The sequence below is a fragment of the Neurospora tetrasperma genome, assembly GCF_000213175.1.
Source record: "Neurospora tetrasperma FGSC 2508 unplaced genomic scaffold NEUTE1scaffold_81, whole genome shotgun sequence".
In the NCBI taxonomy this organism is placed as follows: Eukaryota; Fungi; Ascomycota; class Sordariomycetes; order Sordariales; family Sordariaceae; genus Neurospora; species Neurospora tetrasperma.
This window is the reverse complement of record NW_009799179.1, coordinates 4,322,933-4,328,868: the sequence shown is the minus strand read 5'-3', so window position 1 is coordinate 4,328,868 and position 5,936 is coordinate 4,322,933.

Genomic DNA, 5,936 nt, shown 5'->3' with positions numbered 1-5,936 from the left:
ATTCTTTTTAACTAAAAAGGAAAAAGAGTATTATAGTTTTGAAGGTTAAATAGAACTAAAGTTCTAAATTAATTTAAACTTCCTTACGCTATTAGATAAGCGTTTTATACGTCTTTAAGTAGTAACCTGTAAATTACCAGCCTAATAATATAGGGAAGTTTATATAGGTCGGAATTTCTTAAATAGAAATATAATAGCTAGAATACGTATTCTATTTAAAGAAACTACTACTTTATCTTAGTAAAAATCTCTTACGAGCCAAAACTTAAAATATTAATAAGAAATTAAGCCCTAGAGGAATAGAAATTAGAAAGACCTAAAAAATAAAGGTTAAATTCATTCTAGAAAGTCCGAAGGCTGATTAAAGTAATAAGGTAAATTTACGTAGGTTAAACCCTAGAAGGATAGAAATTAAAAAGACCCCTAAGAAATAAAAGTTAAGTTCATTCTAGAAAGATTGAAGGCTAATTAAAATAATAAGGTAAATTTACGTAGATAATTAAATACCTAACCTACTATTTAGACCTTTAATTTCTTTAGTTCCTACCTAACCCGTCGATTAAGTTAGACTTAAATTAGCTAAAGGTCCCTAAGTAAATTAATTATTTTAATTCCAGTTAGCTCGTTAGCAAAGCTAGGCCTAATATAACTAAAATGCCTAGTAATAATCCAATTACCTAAATAATCCTATAACCTAAATAAATTAATTACCTAAATAAACTGCTAATATTTATAGGGTACTTCCTAGTATTAGAACGGTTCTTCTTAAATACTAATTAAATAAGTTTAAAGGGGGCTAAGGGGGGATATAATATATATAGTACTAATACCCTGGTAGACTATAGGGAATTATAATACTATATACTATTATAATAAATTAGAATTAAGGCTTTCTTTATAAGTTACTATTTCCCCCGAATAGTTAATATAATTATTAACTACACTCTAAATCGATAGGCTATTAAGCTTCCTTTATAAGTTACTATTTTCCTTAAATAATTAATATAGCTATTAATTACATTCTAAATCGATAGGCTAATAGGTTTATCCAGCCTCCTTATAATTCTTAAAGTATAACTTAAATACTCAAAAAGTTTATTTTTTTACTCTTTATTAATAAAAACATCCTTAATAAATATTTTCGTAGAAGTTAATTTCTAATAAATTAAGACTTTTACTTCTTATTATTAGATATTTATATCCTCGAATATCCTTAAATTGCAATTATAAATAAATCCTACTATTCAAGCCAATACCTATATAGCCTATTGATAATTCTAGTTAAATATTACTATTATATAAATAAAGTGTCACGATGCCGACCAGAAGGGACTTGGAGAAGACGTAATATTGTACAAAGAGAAGAAGATTAAAAGAGAGCAGCGAAAACTCTACTCTCGGACTATATATATAAACTAAGTAGAGGTATAACTAAGGGACGGCTGGACTTCGGTGCCGGGACGCTAAGGGTACCAAGTTATATTATATAGTATTATAATAGTACCCGGGCTTCTAAAATGCAATTAACCTTAATTATAAATAAAATAAGTATACCGGAAGCCTTACATTTCTTTACCGTTGTAGCACCGCCGTAGTCTTAGGTTATTAAAGTATATTTGGGTTTATACGTTGCTTACCGGGGTTTATTACCCCTAGTAATAATTATAATAGTAGAACGCTCTAAGAATAGTAGTATATTAATCCTAATTCGTCCCTAGTAGTATAGGGCCTATACGTTGTATATTCCTCCTACTTCCTTTCTCTTCCTTTCTTCCTCCTCCTTCCCTCCCCTCTTTTATTTCTTCCTTTCCTTAATAATAACTATACTCTATTACTTCCTCCTTTATTAGTATATTACTATCGAAACTCCTATACTTCGCTCCTAAAAATCTATTACTCCTATATTATTACTTTAAATAAAATAAGAATACTAAGAAAAAGTTGTATAATATAGTACTAAAATAATTAAGGGCTATACTATTACTTAAGAGGTAATTCTAACGACTCTCGTACTGGAATTTAGGTATATACCCTACTTATACTACTATAATTTTAATATTGAGATTAATAGCGCCGAACCGTTTAAGATTCTATACTTCCTTCCCCTAGGGAAGAAGAAGAAATATTACTATTATTATATTTTTAAAAATAATTAAAACCCTATAAATTATTTTATAAAATTTTTAATTTAGTATTTCGCTAACGAAACAAAACTATTATACTTATAATTAGTAATTATTCCGACGCTTCTACTTTAATCTATTAAGTTAATTCCTTTTAAAAGAAGGAGGAGAATGGCGAATTCGTTTAAGAGGAGGTGATTCGTATAATTATCGTTATTAAAATGAAGAAATTATTAGAAAATTTCGTAATTATCGAGGAGGATGTCCGTAGTAACTATAGTCTAGTCGGTATTAAGAAGGCTACTAAGAAAGCGGTAAGTAAGGGGGTACTAGAAAAGTATTACTAAGGGTATAAGGCCGAAATACTAATATTATATTAGCATATTAAAGTTTATATTACTATTAATTTATATTATAATATATTAGCAATTATTAGTAATTTATATTCCGCCTTCAATATATTAGCGAGTAAACACTATATTTAGGCCGAAGATATAAAATTTTATTTATTAGAAGGCGACTCTAGCTTTATTTAATAGTTAATAGTTAAATTCTAATTCCATTCTAGTATCGAAGCGGAGGTTTTTCGCCTAGCTTCTATTATTGAAAATCCTACCCCTAAGAGAATAGAGGAATTTATCAGTTGAACTATATTTAATTATTCTTCTTAGGTTTAAAATATAATAGGCCTATCCTACTTATAGTATATTATTATACTAATCCTAAGGTAGTAGTATTATAAAGATAGGAATTTAGGTCTTAGGGTTTTAATTATAGAAATTAATTAAAGTAATTATACCGGGGTTCCCTAATAATATTAATAAAAAGGTAGTATAATTGCGGCGATTCGCTATTAAATACGTTAAAAAATGGTTTTATACTTTATAAAAAAACGTAAAAATTGTAAAAACCGTATAGAATAATTGTAAGAGAAAAAATTGTAATAATTTTTATTAAATTCTTCGGGCTAGAGTTAAATAAAAGTAACCTACTAAGTTAATAATTTTAAAGTTGTATTAATTATTAATTTAGGGCTCCTATAGTAGATAAGGGTATTTTAGGGTTCCTTTAACGCTTCGGTCTCGTTTTATTGTAGTTAGGGGCCGGGTTTTTTTAAATTCTTATAATAAAAGTCTTTAATATTATTAATATTTATTTAGAAGTCCTTTACCGGACGCTAATTAGAATAGTAGAGTTTCGGCTATTTAATCTTATATTCGAAATCGCTATCTTTATCTTACTAAGAGTCTAAAATATATTCAAAATATTACTTTTCTTCCCCGGGGTTAATAAGGGAAGCTACTATACTATAGGCTCACTAATTTAAAGTATTATTAAATACATCCTAATTTAGGAGGCCCTCCTAGTAGGGGCGGATAAAAGAGGTATAAAAAATTAGGAAAACCCTATATAAAGCATTTATAATAATAGCGATAGTTTGGGGGTATACTTTCTCGATAATAAAAGGGCCTATCTATTTATTAAAGAGTTTAGCGATTAATCTACCCTAATTTTAATACTTTATATTAACCTAAATTTTATTACTTATTTTATATTAGGGTACGTTAAATTAATATATATTAGTATAGTACTAGTAATATTTCTAAGCCTCCTTTATAAATAGCCGGGCTCTAGTAATAATTCTATTTACCCGTTCTTTAATACTATATATATTAAATAGCTTTTAATATTATACTATTAATATAGGGCCGGCCCTATAGTATAGTAATTTAATACTTATCCTCGGGTACTACTTATAGTTAATAAAGAATAGAGAGAGGCTAATAGTTTTAGAAATGTAATTATTAATTATAAATTCTATTAGGGGTAATTATTATAACTAATCGTCCTAATAGTAGGAATAGAAAGTACAAAAGTATTATTCAATATAAATATTAATAATTTCTATTTAATTATTAATTTTAGAGTAAATAGAAGAGGAAAACTTCTATTTAATACTTAGTAAGTAGTAAAACTCTTACTAAAAAGTAGCAACGAATTAAATACCTTAGTTAAAGATAATAAAGTCCAGTATATTATAAAAATAATAAATTTCGCATAGGAAGGCCGCAATAATCGTTTTAATTAATAAATTATAAATACTAATATAATAGCGTATTTTTATTAGGCGGTTAATAATAATTATTATATAAGTATAAATATAACCGCTTATTTTTATTATTAGGAGGGGGCTAATAAAGTCGATAGAAATATTGGATTAGTTACGAAAAGGGATTAATAATAATTCGAAGAAATTAGGGGGTACGAAGTAGGAGTTCTTTATTTGTATATGGAAATAGTAGCTTTAAATAAAGATAATTATATTATAAGAAAGGTTTGGCTATATATAAATCCGCTAAATAAGGTTATAGGTTTTAAATCGTTTAAAGTACCTATTTAGGGCGGAATTGTAAATATACTATAGAATTTAGAGCCTAACTTTAAAGTAAAGGGGAATAAAAGTCCTATTTCTAATTAAAATCCTATTATAAATTACCCTATAATTAATTATAATTACGCTAATAATTTTCTATAGCTATCTTAGAAACGCATTACAATTAGGGTTTTAAAGTATTATAAGGGTTATTAAGGATTTTAAAAAAGTTAAGTAAATTGTATTAATATAATTATTAATAGGAGATTTAGTATTGAGGATGAAGAATTTTATTAGCGTTAACCTATCTATAATATTATTAGAATTCTATTCCTCGATTTAATTTTCTTTAAATAGGAATATATATATATAATTAATAATCTAATTATTACTTATATTCCGTTTATCGGCCGGAATACTACTAGGGAGGCGTAAAAGCGTATTAGGGACTATAGCGTAGGCTCTAAGGCGGTAAATAATTTTAAAGTAAAAATTACTAAGGAATTCGAATTATTTAATTTACTACTAATTAAGGAGTTTCGTAAAGGTAAAGTATTATAAATTTCTATAGTTTATAACGACTTCGACCGGCTCTTTCGTACTTTAAAACTTAGAACGCTATTCTTTAAAAACCTTAATAATAATAAATAATTTTTTATTATAAATCTTATAGTTATATTTAGCCAGAGAATATTTAAAGGAGAAGAAAGCGAAAGGGTAGTATTTCCCTTCCTTATTAATTTAAAATAGGACGCCCTTAGAAGCTTAATTTAATACGTCTATTTTAATAATAATTTTTTAATTAGGGTTTTAATAGGCGAAAATTAATACCGAAATAAAAATAACTTTTAATTGTTCGAATATAACTATAAGGCCAGAGGTAGGGGTAAAGTTTATTTATCTTTAAATATTAATATAATTAAGGGTTAAACAATTTTCGAAAAACTTTTAATAAAATAGTAATAAAAGTTTATAAAATTAATAAAACGCTAGAAATTTTTTAATATTTTAGGGGCGCCCTAATTAAATATAATATTTACTTTCTCCGGGTTTATATAAAGACTATCCTAGGAAATAATTAAATTTAAATATTTAGTTTTATACTTATAGAATTCGTACTTATAAATATCTATAATAAAGCCCGCTTTATAGAAGCGAAAAATAATATTTTCGAAATAGTATTTATATTCTACCTTTATTTCGCTATAAATAAGAACGTTATTTAAATAGGTAATAATATATTTATTAGGGACGTTGAATAGGACGTAATTAATATAGTATTAAAAAGAGGCAGGGGTGTTTATTATATTAAAATTCGCAACGAAGTATTCGAATAGGCCGAATTTAATAATAAAGGCTATTTTCTATTCGTCCCTAGAAGTAACCCGTAGCTAATTAAAGGCTACTATAATATTAAATTTATTAAATTACTTTATTTT